The sequence below is a fragment of the Vombatus ursinus genome, unplaced genomic scaffold (genome assembly GCF_900497805.2).
Source record: "Vombatus ursinus unplaced genomic scaffold, bare-nosed wombat genome assembly UNPS02014830.1, whole genome shotgun sequence".
NCBI classification, from domain to species: domain Eukaryota; kingdom Metazoa; phylum Chordata; class Mammalia; order Diprotodontia; family Vombatidae; genus Vombatus; species Vombatus ursinus.
In genome coordinates, this window is record NW_020954608.1 from 28,067,831 (window position 1) to 28,092,492 (window position 24,662).

At 39.1% G+C, this 24,662-nt stretch overlaps 1 protein-coding gene across 3 annotated transcripts in view; it reads left to right on the forward strand.

The window, feature by feature from the left end:
• The window catches only part of FRMD4A (FERM domain containing 4A), a 352,592-nt gene that overhangs the window by 115,609 nt on the left and 212,321 nt on the right, over window positions 1–24,662 (forward strand). The window lies entirely within an intron of this gene.

Here is a 24,662-nt window from a genome sequence, read left to right on the forward strand (position 1 = left end):
CAGGCTATAAGCTAAGACTAACTGGTTGTACTGTAATTTGTTTTCTGAAGTTAAGCTAAGGAGGAGGTAGTGGAAGGCTAAGCTGAGATATTTAAAGGGTGAGATTGAAGTCTGTGTTACCAGCAGGGGAAAAATACCTTTTGTGTTTCAATAGCACTTAACTGTCTCTTGAACTCATTTAAATCACTTGTGTTTAATAGGCATCTTAGAAATATGTCATATGGTAATATAGCTCTGCCTTACCTCCCTGTTCCCTTCCAATGGGGCCCATTTCCTAGTCTGTTCATGTTCTTTGTAATGCTAGAGCCTCTGTTCTCTGGACCAAATTTATTAATTCCTTTTCAGAAAATTCAGACACATCAATTTAACATGATCTCTATCCCCTGAGGGATGAAGTCAGTTTCTTCAGAAGTTTTCCTTCTAATGCTAGTCTTTCAAACTCTGGCATCCTTTTGATTACTCTAAAATTAAAATTGTAAAGGTAGGAGGATTGTTTTTCTTCTCCCTTTTTCTTCTTCCTGGAGTCCTAATGCAGGACGCTCCATCTTCCAATTCTGTGCCTTTGCAATGACTGTCCCCCATACTTGGAATGTAATGTTCTCTCCCTCCTCAACTCTGCCTCCTGGCTTCTCCCTCAAGACTTGGCTCAAATTCCAGCTTCTTACAAGATGCCTTTCCAGATTCCCAGCACCCCGTCCAACCCAGTGCTTTACCTCTGAGATTACTTCCCATTTCTTGTAATCCCAGGGCTTAATTTTAAAAAAAAAGTTTGTTCTTTGAGGAGTCCTTATCTACAAGTGTCACGATTTGTTAGAGAGGCACAGCATGATAGGAAGGAGACACCAATGCCTCGGCAGTCAAAAGACCTGAATTCAACCCTTGACGTTATAGTCAAGACTTGGGAGCAGCCCTGCCTTCAAGGAAATTACATTCTAATGGGGAAAAAGCGACACAAAGTGGTGACCAGAGAAGGACACTTTGGCCCTGAAATGACCAGGATGGTGATTTCCCCCTTAGGGGAGTAGATCAATACACCCCTTCTTGGAGCAGAGGCAGAACTGACTTAATATTGGTTCCAGAACTGAAAAAGGGATGAGAGTAATGGATAAGAGAATGGGCTTCAGTCTCTCCTCTATAATAAAGGAGGTAGACTAGATGATCACCAAGATCCCTTCCAGCTTTGAAAGTCTGAGCTTGACCTAATTTACAGATTTTGCTTTCTTAAAAAAAAAGGAAATTAACCGTCCTGGGCAGATATTTTGAAGCTAATCTGACCAGTCTGTTCTTTCTCAGAGAAGTGTTTTTCTCTTGATATGAATTTTTTAATTATCTGGATTTATATTTTCACATGCTATCCCATAAAAAAATGGAAAGGTGTTTAGGAGTTTCTTTGAAAAAACAAATAATCAAACACATTGAATTTCTATGTATTCCTTTTATACCAATCTCCAGGCTTTGGGACTCGAGTTATGAAAAACAGGGTTTCAGGGCCTCAACAGTCTTGCAAATGCCTTTTCTAGACAATGCAAATACCAGGAAAAGGGAAAACTGCTATGGTAGTTTATTTGCAAGCAATCTCTTGGACCCACCCAAGTCTGGTAGATAATTTCACTTCTTTTTAGATGCTAAGGCAGGAAGACAAGGAAGGAAGAAAGAAGTGGGGAATTTTGCAACAGGAACTGAATTTTTAAAAAATATGATACAGGACATTAGTGACAAGGGGATTCTAGGGAAAACCTTACAGTGAAGCAGTTCCAAGGTTTTTCAAGTTCAAACACAGTATTTGCCAGATATCCACAATATGTCAGTAACCCTTAGGTCCCTAATCTTTTTAATGAAGAAGAGCTGCTTTAAGCAATATTTTTGGGATATATCTTTTTGATGAGCTGTACGTACGTATGTATGTATGTATGTATGTATATTTTACAATATTGCCAGAGAGATTTTATGCCATCATTTGTAGAGGGAGGGAAGGGAAGGAAGGAGAGAGGAAGAGGAAGGGGGGAGAAGAGAGAGAAAATCTAAGAGAGAGAGAATGACAGAAAGAGAATGGGGGGGGAGAGAATAAATCAACAAGCATATATTAAGTGCCTAATATGTACCAGGCATTGTCCTACACACTAGGAATACAAAGACAAAAATTGAAGAGTCTTACCCAAGGAGGATTCCAGGAACTTAAATTCTGAGGGAGATAGTATATACATAAATATGCATAATGAATGAATGAAAAAATATGTCAGCACTGTGCTGGAGATACAAATACATAAGCAAAGACAGTCCTTGCCTTCAGAAAGGGGAGGAAGAGACACAACACACACAGGAGATGGTGACGAGTGAAGAACATTTTGGCCCAGAAAGTTATCTGGAAGATGAGTGGAGCCCCAGGAGAGCAGATTGATAACACCCTTGGCAGAGTTCATTGGCTATTGGTTCCAGTACTGCAAAGGGGGTGGGAGTTGTGAGCAAGGTGTGCTTTTGCCACAGTGAGGCATCTGGCAAGAAAATGGCTGGGGAGTAGGGAGTAATGTTGAAGAGTTACTGGAGCATACCTGAAAAAGTGGGCCAGGTGAGGCATATGGCAGTCAAGGCAACAGAGCCCCCAGTGGGAAGTTCAGGAAATAAAAGGATTAAAACTGTAAGGGCTGGCAAGGGCAGCTAGGGAAAAAAAAATAGATTTGGGAGAGGTGGGGAAGACTAGAGTAAGAATAACATTATATTTTAAGAATCAAGAAGATATTGGTTTTGAACCAAACCAATGATTTCATCAGTGGAATCTCATTAGTTGTTGGGAATTAAGAAGATACTGGTTTTGGAACAGACCTGTGATTTCTTCCTCATGAGGAAACTCCCTCTCATAATGCAGATCTACAACATTTTTACAACCTAGAATTTTAGAGAGTTGTCTCAGGGCACTGAGAAGATAAGCGGTGCGCCTGTGTCTCACAACCAGTATGTGTGAGAAGCTGGGATTGAGCCCACGTCCATTCATAACACCATGCTGCCTCTTCTTCCCTTATAGAAGTTAATACAAATACAGTAGAAAAATATAATACAGTAGGAAAACCAGATGATAATTATTGGTCTCAGGAATCCCTTTGCTGGGAAGCTGCTTGTGAACTAGAATTTGGAAGAAAGGAACTTGAGTAGCTCCTTTGACTTTCTGTCACTAGAACACTGATACAATAAGTTTATCAAATTAACCTTTGTCACTTGGGGGGGGGGCAGGAGGAACCTGGCCCTGCAGGGATGAAGCTTGAACTAAGAATAACAGAAAGTGGAAAAAAGAGAGAGAAGCAGAGCAGCATGAAACTTTGGAGGTGGGCGATCAGGCCAAATGGGGGCAATACTTGTAGAAGGATGAGGACACTGCACTGGGGGTCCTCCCTATGCTGTGGAGGGGAACTCTGAGGGCTAAAGTTCTGACTTTTACTGGCCTCTCCAAAATTTGTTTAGTTGCATTAAAGCCACATGTGATAGGAAGAATGATATTCTACATAAAGTAATTTGGAGCTAGATTTAGCTAGGTAGCATAGTGGATAGAGTGCTGGACCTGGAATCAGGAAGACTCATCTTCTTGAGTCCAAATTTGGCCTAAGGCACTTATTAGCTGTGTGACCCTGGGCAAGTCCCTTAATCTTTTTTTTTTTGCCTCAGTTTCATCATCTGCAAAATGAGCTAGAGAAGGAAATGGCAAACCACTCCAATCTCTTTGCCAAGAAAACCCCAAGAGGGGTCATGAAGAGTTGGACACAACTGAAAAATGACTAAACAACAAAAATGACAAAATAACAAAAATTTACCTCCCTCATCCAAAGCAACACCTGTTACAAAAGAATGAGAGCTGATTTGCTGCCCTTTAATTTCCAGTCTAGTTGTTTTGTATATTGAGTCACTTGAAGTCTTATTTGTAAATCGTGGAGCTTTTCTGTCTTCTGCCTCCCTTAGGACAGGCCGGAATTCTGTTCTATGACTGGAAATGCTAGAATGAAAGGCTTTGCCCTTATCAGTTATTGCTGTGGCAGAGAAAGAGGACCTTGGGACCAGACCACGATAGCATCAAAATAGTCAATCAGGAATGGAAGCCAAAGATAAGTGAGGTGGAAAAAGAATACTTACTTGCCTTTGATGAGTTCAAGTAACCAGGAATAGATGATGTCATTCCCAAATGCTAAAATCCCTTTGAGATGTGATTGTTGAGCTATCAACAGCGATCCCTAGATGCCTAGAAATAAGTCCCAATTTCAAAAGGTGGAGGGGGGGTGAAGAGCCACACCATAAGTTGTTTAGTTTCTTCTATATCTGGAAAAATTCTATAAAATTTCTAAAAAATTTTCTAAAAAAATATATTCTTTATCTGGAAAAAAATCTATTCTAATTCTTAAAGGGATGGTTTGTGAGCAACTAGAAAGGAAAAGAACATGATCCCAAAGAGCCAACATGGGTTCACCAAGACTAGTTTATGCTAAACTCAGCTTATTTCCTTTTTTGGCAGAGTAGGCTGGTAGATCAGATTAAATTGAAATAATTTGCTTAGATTTTTATTCAGTTTAACATATAATTATTAATCACCTACTCTGTACTAGGTACTACCCTTGGCACTGGGACTTTTGGCAAAGTCTCTCTTCGTATCCTTGCTGATAAAGTGGGAAAATGTTAGGTTATTAATTTTAAAAAATAAGACATATATTCAAGAAATGTTATGGCACTGACTGTCATGTGCAGGGCACTAGTGGGAAGGTAGAGTTAAGTAGATTCAGAACTAGTTAAATGGCCATATGATGTTAAATGGTACAATGACTAATGAATCTATGTCTGTCTGATAATTCTTATACAGGGGAAGAACATGGCCAAACCTTTGCTTTAGGAAGATTATTTTGGCAGCTGTGTGGAAGGTGGATCTGAAAGAAGAAAATTAAAGTGAGGAGGCCAGCTAGGAGCTTATTATAATAGTATTTTATTCTAATCATTCTGTGTGGTAGGTGCTATAGACATTGTTATTCCCATTTTACAGATGAAAAAAACCAAGGCTCGAAGAGTTTAAAGTGATTGCCCATAATCACGCAACTAGTGATATTTGGACACAGGATCTAAAACCAGATATTTGCTGACTCCAAGTCTTGGGCCATTTTAATGGGTTAGAATGACAAGTGGAAGGTAATAAGAAGAAACTTTAATAAAAATATGTGTAAAGTCTTAATATTTTAATCAACTATGCTACTTTAACATGAAGGCACAGACAGTTTAGTGAAAATGAGTCAACAATGTAACATGGCAGCCAAAAAAACCCCAATGTGATCTTAGGCTGAGTTAAGAGGAGAGTTCCCAGAAGGAAGGAGACAGTAGTTCTGTTACTCCTGCCCCAATCAGACAATATTTGGAGCCCTAGGTCCACTTCTAGGCACCAAACTGTAGGGAGGAACATAGACAAAATGGAGCATTTATCCAGAGGAAAGTGACAAGGACGGTGAAGAAACTGAAAACAGTCTGAAAACTATTGGAAGAATTTAGGAATGTTCAATCTGGAGAAGAGAAAACTTGGGTGAAATGGGAGTGTTGGTTTCAAGTATTTAGAAGGCAGCCATGGAAAAGAAGGATCAGGCTTGAAATCCCAAAGGACAGAACTTGGAGCAATGACTGGAAATGTTAGAGAGGCAAATTTTGGCTCTATGTACTTTCCTGAACGATTAGAACTTTAACAAAGTGGAATGGGCCATCTAGGTAAGTAGTGAGTTCCCCATCACTGAAGTTCTCCAAGCAGAGGCTGAATGACTAATTGTTGGGGATGCTGCCTAAGGGTTCGAGTTACAAGTTGTACTTGGTAGCCCCTAAAGTTCACTTCTAACTATAAAATTCCGTGATCCTATATTAATAACCTTATTTTTATTTTTAGTCTTATGAAATGAAACTGTTAAATTTGGCTCACAGACTTCTACCTATAGTGCCCTTCATATCTAATTCCTAATCATCTTTCAAGGCCCAGTCCAAATAAATGCCATTTATTCTGGCAAAATTTACCAGATTCCTATAATCAGAAGTAATCTCTCTCTTCCCTCTGGATCCCTGTATGGCTTCTTCTTTCTTTTATTATACTTTACACCTTTGTGTTACTGTTAGTCATTTGTCTCCTCGACCAAATGATGTATGTGGTAGGAGCAATATCTTTGCTCCCATGGAAGTTAGACTAATTTTTCCTTAAAAGACAAAGACCATTGAGTTATTGTTGTTCAGTTATTTCAGTCATGTCTGACTCTTTGTGACCTCTTCTGGAGTTTTCCAGGCAAAGATACTGGAGTGGTTTGCCATTTCCTTCTCCAGCCCATTTTATAGATAAGGAAGACAAACAAGGTTAAGTGACTTGCCCAGGGTCACACAGCAAGTAAGTGTCAAAGGCTGAATTTGAACTCCTGAAGAGGAGCCTTTCTGATTCTAAGCCTAGTGCTCTATCCACTAATCCACCTAGCTGCCCCTAAAAAGACCATTGAGACCCTCCTTGAAACTCGGTTAGTTCAGAGGGCTAAAAACTCAGGCAGTTGATATAACTTCCTGAGTACTGCTTTCTCTGGTGCTTGATGAATCAGAACTTGGGCCAGAGTCCTTTTCTCACCTGGAATCCACTCAAGGTGTCTTTTTGAACACCCCTGCTGTGGCTGAATCAGTCTAATTTTGTTAACTGTTGACTGATTTAGCAGTGCCTTATTTATTTCCAAATTCAAACCTAAAGTATCGGGAAGGCTGACCTGTGGCAGGCACAGCCCAGAACAGCATAGTAGGAACTATTTCTTCATATTTTTTTCTATCACCTAGCATAGAGTAGGTGCTTAATAAAATTTGTCAAAATGGATGAAGCAAATGGGATAAAAACTGGGTACTGTGTGATTCATGAAACTATGATAGAGACTAAAAAAGCAATTTGAGTTTTTTTAACTTCTTTAAACCAAATTACATTTTTCACTCCCCTCCCCTTTAATTACCATCTGTGACAGTACACATCCAAGTTAGGTATCATATTGTGCCCTACATTGCTTGTAATTCCAATTTTGATTGTTTCTGCAGCTGCCTTTTCAGTGGCATTATTGTAATTCATTTATGAAGAGTTGGGAAGAGGTCACTTTAAACGCAGACAGTATGTACATTCAGTGTCAGTTAAAACCACCCTTCTCCCAACCCGCACTGCATAGCCACAATTCTCTGCCCACTCCCCAGTCTATGACTGGCATGCATGAAAGACCAGACTCTGCTCCTTCTAGTGACACATACATGACATGTATCTCCTGATTCATGTTAGAAGGAATGTTTCAAACCACTGGAGATTTTTCAGTGGGGGCTGCTCTTAAAACATGATTTTCTTTTCTTTATATCACATAGTTTTCAAATTCAGCTATGATAGAGTAAAAATGTGTGAACCTCCTGTCTCTGGAGACAAGAATGACTGGAAATAAATACTATACTTTTTCCTAAAAACAAATTTTTGGAGGAAGCAGTGTGTGTGTATGTGTGTGTGTGTGTGTGTGTGTGTGTGTATGTGTGTTTAAGCAGTCAGTCTTTGCTTATTAACTCATTTTACTCTTTTTCACAAAGAGTCAAGCAATAAATTATAAATGAGATTAACCATAAAATTGTAGCTTCACTATGTCTTTGCTGGAATTCTGAAAAGAGAATAAATTTCCACTTCCAAAACTTCCTTACAAAACATATTCTCCATTCTTCTTAGTGTAGTATTCAGGGACCTATTAACCTTCAGAGTAAGGAAAAATCTTTTTGATATTTACCTTAAATCCCTACTCATGTGAATTTCAGTTTATAAGAATGGGATATCTTGGTTTGGTTTCTGGCTCTGATACTCACTTGTGTGAAGTGTAGACATATCCCTGAACTTTTCAGAGCCTCAATTTCCTTTCCTGTAAACTGGTGTGAATGGCAGTTAGATAGCTCAGTGGATAGAGCTCTGGGCCTAGAGTCAGGAAGACCTGAGTTCAGATCTGTCCTCAGACACTGACTGACTAGTTGTGTGACCCTGGGCAAGTCACTTAACTCTGTTTGCTTCAGTTTCCTCATCTACAGAATGAACTGGAGAAGGAAATGACAAACCACTTCAGTATCTTTGCCAAGAAAACCCCATGGACAGTATGGTCCACAGGGACACAAAGAGTCAGACATGACTCAACAACAGTAAACCAGGGTGAACCATACTTGTAAGGTAGCCAGGCAGCCTAGTAGATGGAGTTCTGGACCTGAAATTAGGAAGAGCTGAGTTCAAATCAATCTTCAGATCCTTCCTAGCTGTGTGACTCTGGACAAGTCACTTAGTCACTCTGCCTCAGTTTTCCCATCTGTAAAATAAAGATTATAATAGTACCTACCTCTCAGAGTTGTTGTAAGAATAAAATGAGCAGGGCAGCTAGGTGGTGCAGTGGATAGAGCACCAGCCCTGAAGTCAGGAGGACCTGTGTTCAAATCCGGCCTTAGACCAAACACTTGACACTTACCAGCTGTGTGACCCTGGGCAAGTCACTTAACCCCAATTGCCTAAAAAAAAAATGTAAAAGAATAAAATGAGATAGTATTTATGAAGTTCTTTGCAAACTTCAAAGCATCATATAAATAATTCTTATTATTAACAATTATTATCCACTTTGCAAAATCCTTATTAAGGACATATTTTGGAAACTTTAAAGCAATATGTCAATATTAACTATTATTACTATGTTTTCAGGGGAAACAGAGACCGCTTACCACCACCCAAAGAAGAGTCTTTTTTATGTCTGAATCTTGTTTTTGAGAATACTCTTAGCTGACTTCCTTATCTCTACCAAGAGGGGAAAAGAGGAAATTAATTAATCCACTCCTTAGTGATGCTACAGATGACCAGGACTGCTCTGGACTGGAATGGGCCATCTATAAAGAGTTTCACCTAGATTTTGCAGTCTGGAGTAGGTCACAGAACCAGCTTGGGATTTGGTGTGGTGGGTATGGTAACAAGCATATGCTATATGGAGTGAAGATCAGATAACATGTACTTTATGAAGCTAAGAGACTTCCAATGAGGCTTTGACAGAAGTAAAGAGGTTGGGGGAGGAGGGAAGCAGGAACTGTGTCATTCAGCTACTGTCCCTCCCTGTTGGCATCTAGGAAAGCACAAAATATATGCCTTTTAGGTACCAATCTAACTTTGATCCAACAATAAACATTTATCAAATTTCTATTGTCCTAGAGGTTAGAAAAGATGTAAAGTTTAGATAAGATATAATCCTTGCCCTCATGGGGCTTCCATTTGAGGGTCAGGGGTCCAGTCATTCCATAATTCCAAGGCATCTTTCTGCTGATTTTTTTCCTCCCCTTCCTAGCTTATTATCTACTAGCAGAATGCTGAGTTGTTTTGATGTCCCATGAGTGCTTTCAACCCTCGGGCATGAATACAGAGTGGATCATTTTAAACATACCCTCCTTGTGCTGTGGCCTTCCCAATACCTTTCTGCCACAGAAGAAGTTAAATGAGTGACCAGTATTGGAAGTTTACAAACTTTATTTATTTTGGCATGGTGAGACCTGACTAGGAGTATTGTTTTAGATGACTGGGCAATTCTTTTCACCTCTGGATCAGTGCTACTTCAGCACAAACCATGGCAGTGAGGGATTAAGTATTATATAGTACCTAAAGATAGATGGGAAGAGAAACCATTCTATCTTCTCTTAATATTGTGATGGCTAAAAGAAGGGGATCCTGTGCCCTCAAAACTCATTTTGGGGGTAAAGGAGGAAATATTCCAAAGAAATCCCAAAAGAGCCATGTGAGTATGAGGAAATAATTTTTTTTCAGTTCCAAATAGGCTCAGGATAGCCTTTGCAAAGAGATAACATAAAAAGCTAATAAAAATTAGAACTCTTCCCCTAAAATCCTTTGTTCCAAAATTTTTCGTTGATACTATGTATGTATGACTGGCCACAAGCTTTTCACAAAGTCACAGGGATAGGGAAATGGCAGGTGCAGAATGCAGGTCTGCACCGTCCCTACACCTTACATCTTAAAGCCCTGTGAGTTTCAGGACTTGTCTAGGCTAATACTGCTAGTATGTGTCTGAGTCAGGGCTTAGAACATCCTGGCTGTGAAGCCTGGTCTCTGTAAAGTATTTCATTTAGACTTTGCAGTCTGGAGGAGACCACAGAACCAACTTTGGATGCTGAGGGTGGGTCTGGTAACTGTGCCATATTACTAGGAATAAATATATTTGTTTTCCTCATATTCAAAGAGTATTCTTCTGGAGAATCCTTAGTAGAATATATAACACATGACGCTCATGAATAGGTCTACCATTTTAATTCTGCTCCGACTCAACCTCCTCTGGAGAAGTTTCTGAAACTGACCAAAATATGGCATCCGTGTAGGGCATTAGTTAATCAGCAGGATTTTTCAGAGGATAAGGGATAATCCACAGCTGGTGCAGGATCCTGGGGATGAGCCCTCTCATAATAAAGTTGTTAGTTCCATTTCATTCTGCTAGAACTCTAGGTTCATTGTCTTCTGACAGGCAGACAATGGTAAGTGAACATCTAAACAGAAACTGGCACTATGCTGAATGTGGGAGATACAAGTACTAAAATTGAGACAGTCCCTCATCTTCAAGGAGCTTATATTCTAATGGAGGCAGATGATACCTAAGGAAAGTTGGCAAGTGGAAAGTCTGAAGAAACCCTGCATTGGATTCATGAGAATCAAATGATATGGCTGCCAGCACAGGTCAAGGAATTAGTATGGTTTTCTTACTTATTGACATTTTAATTCTACTTTACCATTTCTTTTCTTTTTAGGGGAGGCAATCAGGGTTAAGTGACTTGCCCAGAGTCACACAGCTAGTAAGTGAGGTCAGATTTGAACTCAGGTCCTCCTGACTCCAGGGCCATTGCTCTATCCACTGTGCCACCTAGCAGCCCCAATTTTAATTCTACTTTGTTATTACTAAGAGATCAAGGTGCAGGAGTTTGAATAGGAAACACTTTTTAAGTTCACTGCCAAGAAAAGTTAAAGTAGTTATAGGAAGAAGACTCTCATTTACTCAGTATTTCAAGCATCCTTGATTTCACTGGTAACTGCTGATATACTGTGCACCCTTTCTACATTTCAGTCAAAAGTTTCATGAGTTACTACAGTGAAAAAAAATAAATCATTTCTCTGTCGTAAACCTTTCAGTGCCTCACTGTTATTAGCTAGGCTGGTCTTCTTATGATGGGGACAGGACTGTCCCCTAAGCATTGTGTTTTGATGAAATGGCTTTCAAAAAACCCAAGGTTACCTCCATAGCACAAATGGCATTGAAGGAAGACTGAAGTGGGGAGAGCTAGAGTCCTAAAATGTTAACCCACAAACAATAAGAGTTGAGTGGTTCTGTTTTCCTCACAGGTACTTCCTTTTAAAGGCTTCTCAGACAATCTCCTGAGAGGAGCAATTAGAAAATGAGATTAAGACAGGTTTTAACTACATTCACTAAAGGAAGTAAAAGTTTGGAAGGCTATGTACTAGAAAAGCCTTGTCCTGCCCTGCAGCTCAAGATGAAAAGACCTAAACATCTGGATGTGAAATAGCTAATAGATCCCTGGAATTTTAGAGCTATAAGGGAGCTTAGATGTCATTTAGTCAAATCCTCCCTTTCCATAAGAGGAAACCAAAATTCAGAAAGGCTAGGAAATGGTAGAGACAGTAGTAGAACTAGGAGGGAATGAGTGCTGTACTTGGAGGTAGAAAGACAGGTTCAAATCTTGGCTTTACCCTTTACTAAATGTACGACTTTGGACAAGTCACTTAATCTCTTCCAACCTCAGTTACTTCATTGCAAAATGTGGGTCCTTGTACTGCCTTCCAGAGCAGTTGGGAGGAGAGTACTTTGAACATTGCAAAACATCATTTAGACATGATCTGTTTATACGGCGGAAAACAGGTCTCACGTCTCCCATTCCAGGGATCTTCTTTCATCCTGATCTTGTTCTTCTGTTAAGAACAGCGACTTTGGAGGATTTTAGGATCATGGGTTTAGAATTGACTTTATTGATAATTTAGGCCAACCTCTTCATTTTACAGGTGAAGAGACAGCTCCAACATATTGCCTGGCACATGGCAAGCTTTCAACAAATGCTTATTGATTAAAATGACTTGTCCAAGGTTGCATGGGTAGCAAGTGGCAGAGATGAGATTTGAATGCAACTCTGATCTCCAATTCAGTGCTCTTTCTACCCATCCATGCTACTGATAAGAGTTGAGTATCAATCGATTGGGAAATGATTGGAATTACTGTAGTGTGTGAATGTAATGGAGTAGTATTGCACAATAACAAATAATGATCACGAGGAATTCAGAGATTCTTAAGATTTGTATGAGCCAATATTGAGTGAAATGAGCACAATCAAGAGAACAATATAATGACTAGAAGAATATAAGTGTGAGGTTGGGTACCCATGGAAAATATGTCCACGTGCATTGTCTAAATTGTGGCTGGATAATGACATGAATAAATCAATAGAAGCTGCCCTACCCCTCACCAAAGGAGAGTCTGATTTCTGCCTTGAGGTAAACAGAGAGATGTGGCTGGCTGCTCTAGACTGGAGAGGTACCAGTCTAGAATTATATCTATTTGCCGCCCACATATTATTTGTCTAGGAGTATATTAGATTCAGTTAGGTGGCGCGGTAAATAAAGTACCAGGCCTGGAGTCAGGAAGATTCATCCTCATGAGTTCAAACCTGGACTCAGACACTTGCTAGCTGTGTGACCCTGGGCCAGTCACTTAACCCTGTTTGCCTCAGTTTCCTCATGGAAACCACTCCAGTATCTTGCCAAGAAAACCCCAAATGAGGTCATGAAGTCAGACACAGCTGAAAATGACTGAACAACAATAATAGATTCAAGACAGAAGTCATTTTTCTGGTCACCTGTCCTTAACTTTAAGGAGTGCAGAGAAGTTCTCATCTCATACCCACCCACTTGGTCTATTCCCACCAAATGCTGATAACGGGAAAAAAAATAATAAACATCACAAATAGCAAATAGCAAGACATTCATTCATCCAGGCAAAATAGCAAGACAAAATTAGAGAATTTAGACAAGCTAGAATATATTTGAACAGTTCACAAGAGTGAGTGAGTTTTTCTGATGGAAGCAAGATATGGTCTCTGCTCAAACCAAGAGAAAAGGATCCTGATCTCGCCTAAAGGGGAACTCTCTCTTTAAAGCTCTTGAACCTGCTCTGCTACTCACAGAGAAACAGTGAGCTGTCAGCTTCCACCGATGAATACACAGTGGCTTCCAAAATACCCTTGGCTTGAAAACCTGGGTTGAGAAAATGAAAAAAGAAATTGAACTCTGAGTAAAGAAAGGGAAAGTCCTGGAGAAGAGAAGAAATTTTTACCTACCTCTTTCCTCACAGCAGAGAGGTGGGGGACTTCTAAGAGAAAATCATATACATTGTAATATAAGGGATTTTTTAATATTAGACGTATTTTGCTTTTTTTTGTCACAAGGTGGGGGATTCAGTAGGGGGTGAGGTCAGGAAATGATTGATGCAAAGATAAAAGGCATGAATGAATCAATGAATAAATAAAAGACATTTATTAAGCACTCTGCTTAATTCTAAATAAATCCAAATAGGACATAGCAATAGGGGGAAAAAATGAGACAATCCCTGCCTTCAGGGAATGCATATTCTAATTGGTGGAGACAACACACATAAGAGTTTGATCTGAGTATGTGTGTATATGTGTCTACATGTGTAGATGTGTATATTTTTCCAAGAATGTCAGCATCTTGAAGGCAGAAACTATTTGGTTTTTGACTTTCTGTTCCCAGCATTTAGCACAATGGCTGGCACATAGTAAGCAACTTTCTTATCCTACCCTCATAAAATATGGCACCCTATCCCAATCCTTGACATCTTTGAAGGATAACCTTAAAGAGAACTCTCAAGCAACCATGTGGTCAGATTACTCTTTAGACACATGACCAGGGACTTAGTCTGATCATTTTGAATGAAGAAGAGAAAATGGAGGGGGATGGGATTGCCTCTCTCCTTCCTGAGGATCTCTGCTTAGCAATGAATAATCCTTCCTGTCCCTAGGTCATAGTCTGTGCTTTACACAGATTGGCACATTACTATGAAATTTTTTAATGCTAACTCTAAATCTCATGGGAAATTAAAAAGCTTTGAAAAAAGGAGAGTGGGGGAAGGGAAGGTCAGAAAAGCTTAAATTCTCAACCCTTGTGCATTACAAGGTTAATGTTTGAATAAAATACTAGCTTATAGGGAGAGATGAAATGGTCCTTTCCTTGAGATGGGAACCAATTGCCTGGATTTATTTTTTTATTTCAAGTGTGTCAGATGGTTGAACTCTCAGATTCCTGTTCTTCCTTGGGGGAGGGAGGGAAAGAGCATGGGAAATTCATGGGAAGAGATAGTGAGTGATGAAGCAAGTGATGAGGGAAGGTGCAGATAGTTATAGAGCTTTGGCCTATCATGTATTAAAAAGGATACCACCCCCTTCCTCTTACTCCCTCTGACAGATTTCCCGTATGTTGACTCAGGATGATACACTCAAAAGAAATTCTTGGCTACATAGTGGGAACTCTTACTTCTTTGGGTTATTGTAGGGAAACCCCTATGTAAAGCTCTGGGAGTTTTGGTTATCATTATCATCTTTAGTTAGAGAAGGAAATGGCAAACCACTCTGGTATCTTTGCCAAGAAAATCCCAAATAGGGTCATAAAGAGTCTGACACAACTGAATGACTGAACAACAACAGTCATCACTATTATCATATAAAATTCTTGACCAAATCAGGAGGGTCGGGCTCCAAGAACCTTACAGACTCCCCATGTAATCATACTTCTCTTTTAGAAGAAAGGTCTGGTCTTTTACTTCTGATTTATGAATCTTGATTTAGGGAGCTTGGAAAGGTGGCAGAATGGTCTGGTTGTCAACCTGGACCACTGCCTCTTTTATCTCCTTCAGTTATAGAAGGCTGATCTTTTATTTTTTTGCTATAGGAACTGAGATTTATAAAGAGGAAGTCAGAGATCATGCTGCATATTGAAACCTGTTGGTAGGAGGCAAGAAGTGAATCTAAGTGTCAGCTATCAGCTGTGGAATGAAGCTTGGCATAAAGAATGTTAGAGTGGTGGCCTGGCATAGGAGAAAGAGAATTAGAATGGGAATAAGAGGTCTTGGAATTGATTCCTAGTTCTGCTGTTTATTACCTATGCGGCCTTGCTCAAATAACTTAAACTCTGGGCCTCTGTTTCCTCATTTTCCTAAAGTGATCCAAGAAAAGGAGTCAATCAGAAAACCCATGGCCTCAGATAGCTGTTGTCTATACACAAATGCACAAAGTATAGGTAAAGAAGAAAATGAACTAGAGATCCTAATGCAAAGAATAAAATTAGACCTTAATGCCTAATTGTGGTTGGATGATCCATAACCAGAATATGACTGTGAAATAATGTACTTTATTTAAAAGGAATGGAATAGGTAAAAGAACAAGTAGATTACCTATTTAGAGATAATCATGTGAGGAAATTCAGGAACCAAGTGGGAGAAGTGTGATGAAAATTTGGGGTGGAAATCAGTGGAAGCAAAGAAAGAAGCATTATTGTTATTAGGATACTATAGACCACTTGGACAGAAAGAGGAAATAGATGAAGAGTTTAGGAAATATCCCATAACTCTAGCAAAGATGCCTGGTATAGTAATAAAGGGAATGTTTCAATTATCCATGCATCATCAGGAGCTTTCTCTGCCCAAAACAGAACAGTTTAAAATTTCTTATCCTACTTTAATTGTATCTTTTTAATGAAGAACCATACAAACAAATTTTATTCTAGACTTGATTGTCACAAACAAAAAGGGAACTGCTTGCTAGGGTAAAAATGCTGGGAGCCTTTCCTGGAAAGTGACCATTCCATTTTTAATAAGTTAATAGATAAGAGTGGTAGATAAGAGGAAGAATGTATATCTCTTACTTAGAGGTAAGCAAATCATTTGACAAAGGCAATTCTTTGGAAAACATGGAGAATGGGCTATATCCCAGTATAATTAGACAGATTCCATGCTGGTTAAATTACTAGGGCCAAAGAGCAAGTCATTAATGATTCTAGAAGGAGGTCTCCAGTGGAGAAGCCAAGTAATCTGTTCATAGCTCTAAACTCTTTAACATGTTTTCCCAGTGATTTGGATTAAGGTATATGTTGCAGGATAGGGATGACGAAGCTGCTCCTCTCTTAGTTTTGAGTTTGGATCAAATAGGACATTCATTAATTCATCTAAGAGTTTATGAAAGGAGATTTGTTCAGCTAGAGCAGAGGAAAGGTATCTCAAGAAGATATTAAACAAGGATGCCACATTGATTCATATGAGTGCAACTCTCTTGCCTTTGAGTTGCCCGTGGTGGTCCACCAGTCAAAAATTAGGGAGCAGTTGAGCTCCTCATGTCTTTTTGTAGTCAGGGAGTCAGGGAAAGATGTCAAAAGCATGAGCCTTTATTGTCCTAAGCCAATTAAAGTTTCATTGTTTTTTAAGGAAAAGAACTAGACCACCTCACACAATGGGGAGTCTGGTAGATAGCATAAAATACATGTTTATCAGATTTTCAGATGATGCAAAAAAACCAAACAAGCAAAAAAAAAAAAAAACAACAGAGATAGCTAACAGTTTGTGAGCTCAACAGTCAGCTGACTTAACTCCAAAATTTCCTTCTAATACATTTAATTTCAGATATGTTTGATTTGTATGGGATACCTTTCATCTCTCTGATGTGGCTGCTGACTCATCATGGTATCACCTATTTGAAAAGAATTTGCTGGCAAATGCTGGGGAAAATTGGTGAGAAGAGTCTCATCATGTTTCCTGCCTCATTTAAGCTCCCAAAATCCTTCATACAAAGAGCCTTGAATGCACACTGTATAAGGATCAGTTGGAGTAACTGGAAATGTTTAGCTTAGAGAAGAGAAGATTTTTGAGCAGAGGAATAATATGGGCATCCTTATATTTTAGGAATATTATTTTAGCAATTGAATGGATGATGGATTGGAAAGAAATGAGACCTGAAAGTGGGAGACCAGGAAGGAAATTCTTGGAATAGTTCAAGTGAGAGATAATGAGGGCTGGACCTGGAGTAGCAGCTGTGTGTAGAGAGAAGGTAATGAATACAAGAAATGGGGAAGTAGAATTTACAAGACAACAACTAATTGGATATGGTGGTTAAGGAAAAAGGAACAGTTAAGAATGATTCAGTTATTGAAAGATTGGATGATTCTAAGGATGGAGGTACCTTTACAAAATATAGAAATTGGTAGGAAGGGTAGGTGGTAAGATCATGAATTCCATTGGTGAACTTAAGGTACTAATGGAATATCCATCAGGCAATTGGCAAAATAGGAATAGAGTTCAAGAGAGAGATTTGTTGTTGTTTTTGTTCAGTCTTTTCAATTGTGTCTGACTCTTCATGACTCCATTTGAGGTTTTCTTGGCAAAGGTTTGTTATTTCTTCCTCCAGCTCATTTTATGGATGTGGAACTGAGGCAAACAGGCTTAAGTGACTTGCCCAGGCTCACACTCACACTCACAAGCTAGTAAAGATGAGTCTTCCTGATTCAAGGCCTGCCAGTCTATCCTCCATGCTACCTAGCTGTCCCTTTAGAGAGAGATTAGAGGTGATAGATTTGGGAGTCACAAGAAGTGAAAATTGGAGCCATGGGAGCAGATGTAATCTTCAGAGAGAGTAAGAAGGAGGAGGAGGAAGAGGAGGAGGAGGAGGAGGAGGAGGATGACAACAAAGACAGAGTTTTGAAGAATAGGCATGGTAAAGGGGCAGGAGATAGGTAATGATCCACCAATCAAGAAGCCAGGGAAGCAAAAGTATCCTGGATTGTTGTTAGGACCAATGACATCAGGAAGGGAATGTTTTGACTTGCAAGTGAATTAAGTGAGGCAGAGCTGTGCAAAGTCACCAGTCCTACTCTCTCCTCCAGAGCCAACAGAGTCCAGTGCAAGACCTAGGTCAAGACAACTGCTGATGGCCCCAAATGCAGTGGGAGACCTTGGCCGTTTTAAGCTAAGGTTCTTCCCAGTCCCAATTTGTCTAAAGCTATGTCCATTCAGTAGTTAAAGACTAGATTAGAATTGAGGCAAACGATGGCCAAGTTTGTCTTCACAGAGGAATCAGTCTGGGAGGGGAAGATCCTCAGAATTTCTGGCCAGAATAGAAATCAAGTATCTAGGAAGGGTAAGGATACTCAAGAAAACTGCATAAAGGTCAAGTAGGACTAAAGGGAGCCGAGTTTCTATGAGGGCAGAAATATGGACAAAATGTAAGAGGAATACGCACATTTAGTGGGAATCACATGAGGTTCTGGGACCTAAAGACAGGCCTTTACTGGACAAGTTTCCTTTGGTGCTGTGAGGCTAAGGTCAGGTTGAGGAAGACAAGTAGTGATGATGATATAAATGCAGGCATAGTAATAGCAGTAATACAGTCTTTTGATTGGCTATAGAAACCGTGCTTAGGAGAGCTGATAAATAACAAGTTTTCTTGTACAACTGAAGCAACAGGACCAGCAGATTCTGCTCTGAGCAGAAATCCAGCTGTTATGTGTCGGAAGCTTTCTACCAAGCCAGGGACTTTGCTTTCCTTTTTTGGCAGTGCCAGTCTTGAGCTTGTACCAAAGTTAATCCAAGGTGGGACTAGAAAATGGGTATTGAGTTTTGTTTTTCTCTAGCTTAACACTGAGATTTTGTCCTAATTAAATATTTTACTTTTTCAATGAACATTTGCTCCCTGGTCTGTTAATGTTAAATATATTTTTTAAAAAAACTATATTTAGCTGATTTTAGAAGTTCCCAGTTGTTTTGGGCTGGGCCTGACTCAAGCCAATACTCTGACAGTTTACATTCTATATTGAAATGAAATGAGACATAAATCATAAATCATTCAACAGCTTACTGTTGAATGGAGGTTTACTTAGCCATAGCAGCAGCAGAACATCCAACAAAGATACCAAGTGAAGGTACCATGTTGATTCAGCTGAGCACAGCTTCCTGGTGTTTTCATGCAATCAAACCTTGGTCAGAAGCTTCAAAGAAGGAGCTAGAGCGCCTCATGAGGAGCAGGAAGCCACATCAGCAACAGAGTTGTCCCTGAGCCAATCAGGTCTTAGAAAATTCCAGTACCTCTTAAGGAAAAGAACTAGCATAATCTAGAGGAAGGTTTTAGGAAAATACAGCAGGGCCTTAGGACAGATTGCGTCCATCACACTTTTTTTTTTTAAAAACTGGGTGGGGACATGGTGAAGAAAAACAGGTAATTAACCAAATTAAGTAAATTATACAACTGAAAATATCCCTCCTGTAATTCTGAACTATAATCCATGTGAATTGAGAAATAAGTGATACATGGGTTATGTTTTATGAGGGTTCATCCAGAATGCAGAGAGGTTGTTGGGTATAAATTGTTTACCTTAATATCCTTGTGTTTATAAATCATGCTGCTCAGGTTATATACTAGCGGCCTAGGTAAAAGTTTTTAGCATCTACGCCTTAATTTGACAGTAGTTTATTCATTTTGGACCTTGCTAGCCATCTATACAAGGTGATTCAAGGAACTATTGTATAATTTCTGTGTTAGAGTGATGTTGTATAATTGAGAGTTGTGTTGTTAAAGAACCAAGGCCCAGTGATGGGAATAAACAGTTGAAGACTATTGATTTTGAGGATGCTGATTGAATCTTAAAAGGGCAAATCTGAAAGGACTTCATTCTGTGGATTCTTTGAGGGGATATAAGGTACATATTAAGGTAAGGAATTCCCATAACCCCAGTGAGACAACTAGAAAGGATAGGTACTTGGAAGTTATTAAAACTATCACTATTAAAATGGGAAGGGAGCCTAACCATCCTAGATCTCAAGTTATAATACAAATCAGTAGTGATCAAAATGATTTGATGCTGGTTGAGAAATAGGGGTCACTCAATGGAAGAGATTAGGTACACAACATATCCAGAATCAACCAAACCTAGTATTTTAGTGCTCAATGAATCCAAAGGCCCCAGCCATTGGGTAACGCAGACATTAGGCTTAGCTCAGTACCTCATAGCATATACCAAGATAAGCTGTAAATCTTTGATATAAAAGGTCATATCATAAATAAATTGGAGGAGCAAAGAAAAAAAATTACCTCTAAGATCTATGGATAGAGGAAGAGTTCATGACCAAATAAGGGACAGAGAATATCACAGAAAATAAAATGGACAATTTTGAATACATAAAATTTAAAAGTTTTTGCGCAAACCAAACCAGTACAGTCAAGACTGAAAGGGAAAAGGATAACTGAGAAGAAAAATTTACAACAAGTTTCTTTTATAAAGACCTCCAAGCTTTGAAGAAATGGTTCAAATTTATAAGACTAAGAGATATTACCCAATAGATAAATAGTCAAAGGCTATGAACAAGCAATTTTCAAAGGAAGAAATCCAAGCTATCAACAGTCATATGAAAAAATACTCCACATCACACATTATTAGCAAAATGCAAAATAAAGGAACTCTGAAGTTTTACCATGTACTCAGTAGATTAGATTAGCAAAGTTGACAAAGAAGGAAAATAACAAATTGGAAGGGTTTTGGAAAAACAGGTACATTAATGCACTGTTGTTTGAGCTACAAATTGGTCCAGCCACCTTAGAAATCAATTAGGAACTGTATCTAAAAAGTTATTAAATTGAGTTGCTCCTACTAGGTCTGTACCTCCTAGTGATCAAAGAAAGAGCAAAAGGACTCATATGCACAAAAATATTTACAGCAATTCTTTTTGTAGTGAGGAAGAACTGGAAACCAAGAGGAAGTCCATCAATTAAGGAATGATAGAGTAAAATGTGACATAGGAATGTAATGGAATTTTATTGTGCTATAAAAAATGGTATCAGGACCGTTTCAGAGTGACCTGAGAAGACTTGTATGAATCGATGCAGAGTGAAGGTCACAGAACCAGGAGAGTAATTTATACGGTGATAACAACATCATAAAGACATATTTATTACCAAGGTTTAATTTTGTTTTTTCCCCCAATGGAGGAGGGACGATTAATACTTGTTAATTAAAATAAAATAAAAGTTTATAAAAATAAAAACCCGCTGTTGAGCAGCAGTTCAATAACAAGTTTAAATCTCTCGCAATGAGAGCAGAATGGATTGTGAATAACGTGCCTTCTGTGGGGAGAGACCCAGTGCCAACAGTAGAAGAAGCTGGTCCCATGGATCACCCTATCAGTCAGCCAGTACAAAGCAGTTATAAAGGGAGTTAGTATGGAAAGTTATAGTTACACGTTATGATATAAAGTAACAGCTACCCCACATGTGAAAGATGCACTTGTCTCCTGGCTTGGGTCTAGTGCATGAGGCCCTACTCCTAGATGGGTTTTTGGCATCTAGATGCCTGGTATCTGAGCACTCACTGATTACAGAAGTCTGAGCATTTGTTTTCCTTAGATGCTTTAGTAAGGCTAGGTGGAGTAGCTGCTTCTTCCCTAGTTAATAGTAGGTTCTGGGGCAGGTAAGAACCAATCTAGGGCTAGTCCATGAGAAAGGCAGGACTGGAGCCCCACCCTACAGGGCTTCTGGGAAAGTAGCTCTTAGACTGTAGACTCCTTAATGGTATGCTGAATTCACTGTAGGAACCCTTTTCATCAGTAGGCATGTGAGTCACCTCTGCAAATTTATAAATTTCCATGTGCCCAAACTAAAAAAGTTAAGACACAGTGATCATCCCTCTTCCTCTTGTCAAACTGTGACAACCTTAAACCAGCCAGCATATTTTGATCCTAGTAGGTTTATCTCAGTTGGTGTGGTTATGTATTTTCATAGGATTTCTTATGCATTCCTTCTTTTCATTTTTTCACTCTGCAGGAGGTTGATTTAAAGTTGCCTGGAAGGGGACCAGCATCATTTTTCTTTTCTCACATGGTTTGGGTTCAGAAATAAAAACAAAATCTTTGTGCTAAGTTACCTAACATTTTAAGTCCCAGTAATTCACAGATTTAAAAATTCTGGCCAAACACATGTAAATATCTAACAGGATGCCTCTTCCATAGCCCCTCTATATTGAGATTTAAATCTGCCTCTGGAGCAGGAAGAGGTAGAATGTCACGTACATATAAGTATGTGTTTACGTAGCATAGATAAAATATTTGGTCATTTTTGAAGCATGTGTGTAAAACCAGAGTTTGAGAATTGGGAATCTGATTCTCCTTTGTATTACCTGATGTTCCCTATAAAAGGAACCACGTGATAAATTCCTCCTTGAGCTTAGTTTAAGAAAAGAGTTTGTCTCTGCAGAACAATTGGGTATGCTTTCTTTTCTCAGACAATGCTATGCAATCCAAAGTGTTTCCTTTTTTCCTTTAGGTGCCTGGAAACTTAAGACAAATTCTGTGCCCAACAGTAGTAATTAGCTCATCTCAAGTGCTTGGTACCATCTACTTAGTCCCTGTGCTCTTCTGTTTTTGTCCTTAATTGTCCTATTGTACATTATTTTTAATTTTCTAAGCTGCCTCAAATCCTTTTGGAAATAGGCAAGGTATAAATAATTTTTTAAATGTGTATGCATGTGCCTACAATTCTTTTCTTTAGACTAGGCAACTGTACTGTAACACCATCTGTTTTCATTCATCTCATTAGTGTAGTATAAGAGGAGGTTCTCTCTACAACGCCTTTTTTTTCCCTTTTGCCTGACCTTAATGAAAACTGCCGTTCAGAAACAATTTTTTTCTGCCAAAAATTGGTCTTCCCTTTTTAGCCTCCTAGGAAACTCAGGATCTGTACAGTTTTTCATTAAGCTCTGGCCCCAGTGAGAGTGCCGTTTTAATTCTATTGAAAATGACATCATCAGCATAGTAGATTTCATTTCTCTAGCATGTACCTTACCTGCTAGCAGTGCTTTGCAAGATCCATACATAGGTAATAGTTGAGGGAGAGGACTCAGAGAATCTCAAAATTAAAATGTAGATTTTTAAAAAGAAAAATGGGAAATGAGTTTCATTTCTGGGCAGATCATTGAGCTGAGCAAAGAGTTTTCTTCTCCTTGTGTCCTATTAGATCAATTCAGGTGGATAGAGCACCCGGCCCTGGAGTCAGGAGGACCTAAGTTCAAATCTGGCCTCAGATACATAACACTCACTAGCTGTGTGACTCTAGGCAAGTCATTTAACCCCAATCGCCTTACAAAAAAAACTACTAAGAACCAAGATTAGGGAAAGGAGCATTGAGGGGGAATTATTGTGGTTCGTGGAGGTAAATACTACTGAGCATATCCAAGGGGTTTGAAAAAACTTATTAACTCTGGAAAGGTTGCAGGACCACAGACTCTCAAATTTGAAAGGCACTTCGGAATTGTTCTCTACAGAGTTCCCAAATAGTGGTCATCCTGCTTCTACCCAAAGAGCTCTAGGAAACAAAATCCTACTGCCTTTTAAGGCAGTCCAGTGCACTTTTAAATAATTCTACTAGGTTTTCCTTACCTGAAGCCTAAATCTGTCTCTCCTATCTTCCACCTAGTTGATCATAGTTCTATGCTCTGTGGCCAAGTGAAACCAGGCTAACCTCAATGAATGAATTGTACCTGTTCCATTCAATTACCCTTTTAAGCAGCTGTTGTTTGTGTTTTTCTTGGATATTTCACCTTTCAAGTAAAATTACATCACCAATATTTTTTTTTTACGCAGTAGACTTCCTCTTCCCTATCCCCCACCAAAGCTAGATAGTAGAAGTGAACATTTTTCTCTTCCACGTGATGGTGCTTTAATATTCATTGAGCACCCACCATGCAGAGGTGCTACATAGATACTCCCTATACATAACTTGAGGCCTAATCAAATCACAGACCATTAGATAAGAAGATCTAGGCTTAAACCTTCCCTAAGCCTCACTCATTCTTTATTTATTGATGGACATGCCACTTGATAGCCACTTCTAATAATGCATCTCATGTAGCTAAAGATTGGAGTCTTTAGAGGGGCAGCTAGGTGGCACAGTGGATAGAGCACCGGCCCTGGAGTCAAGAGGACCTGAGTTGTAATCCGGCCTCAGACCAAACACTTCACACTTACTAGCTGTGTGACCCTGGGCAAGTCACTTAACCCCAATTGTCTAAAAAAAAAAAATTGTAATCTTTTCCAAGTCTGTTGAACAATGTATGTCACATTGTCTGTAAACACCACTGCCCCTTAAAAATCACTATTCTTTGTGTTCTGGGAGCATCATATGACTTACTGAACATTATATGCCACCTACTTCATTTCCACAGGCATCAGGTAGCAACTTATTAATATTAACCATAAAATCACAGAATTTCAGAGCAATTCATCTAGTCCAATCACCTCATTTTACAGATGAGGAAACTGAGAGCCAGAGAAGTATAGTGACTTGCCCCAAATCATTCAGATCTTGTGACTCCAAGTCTAATGCTTCACTTTGGAAAATATTATAATAAAAATAGTAATTAAGAGCAGGACAATAGGATGAGATACCATTAATATATTTAATATTAATACTAATTAAGACCAGGATAATAGGATGAGATATCATTAATATATTATTTAATATTAAGACCAGGACAAAAGGATGAGATGCCATTCTGTGTT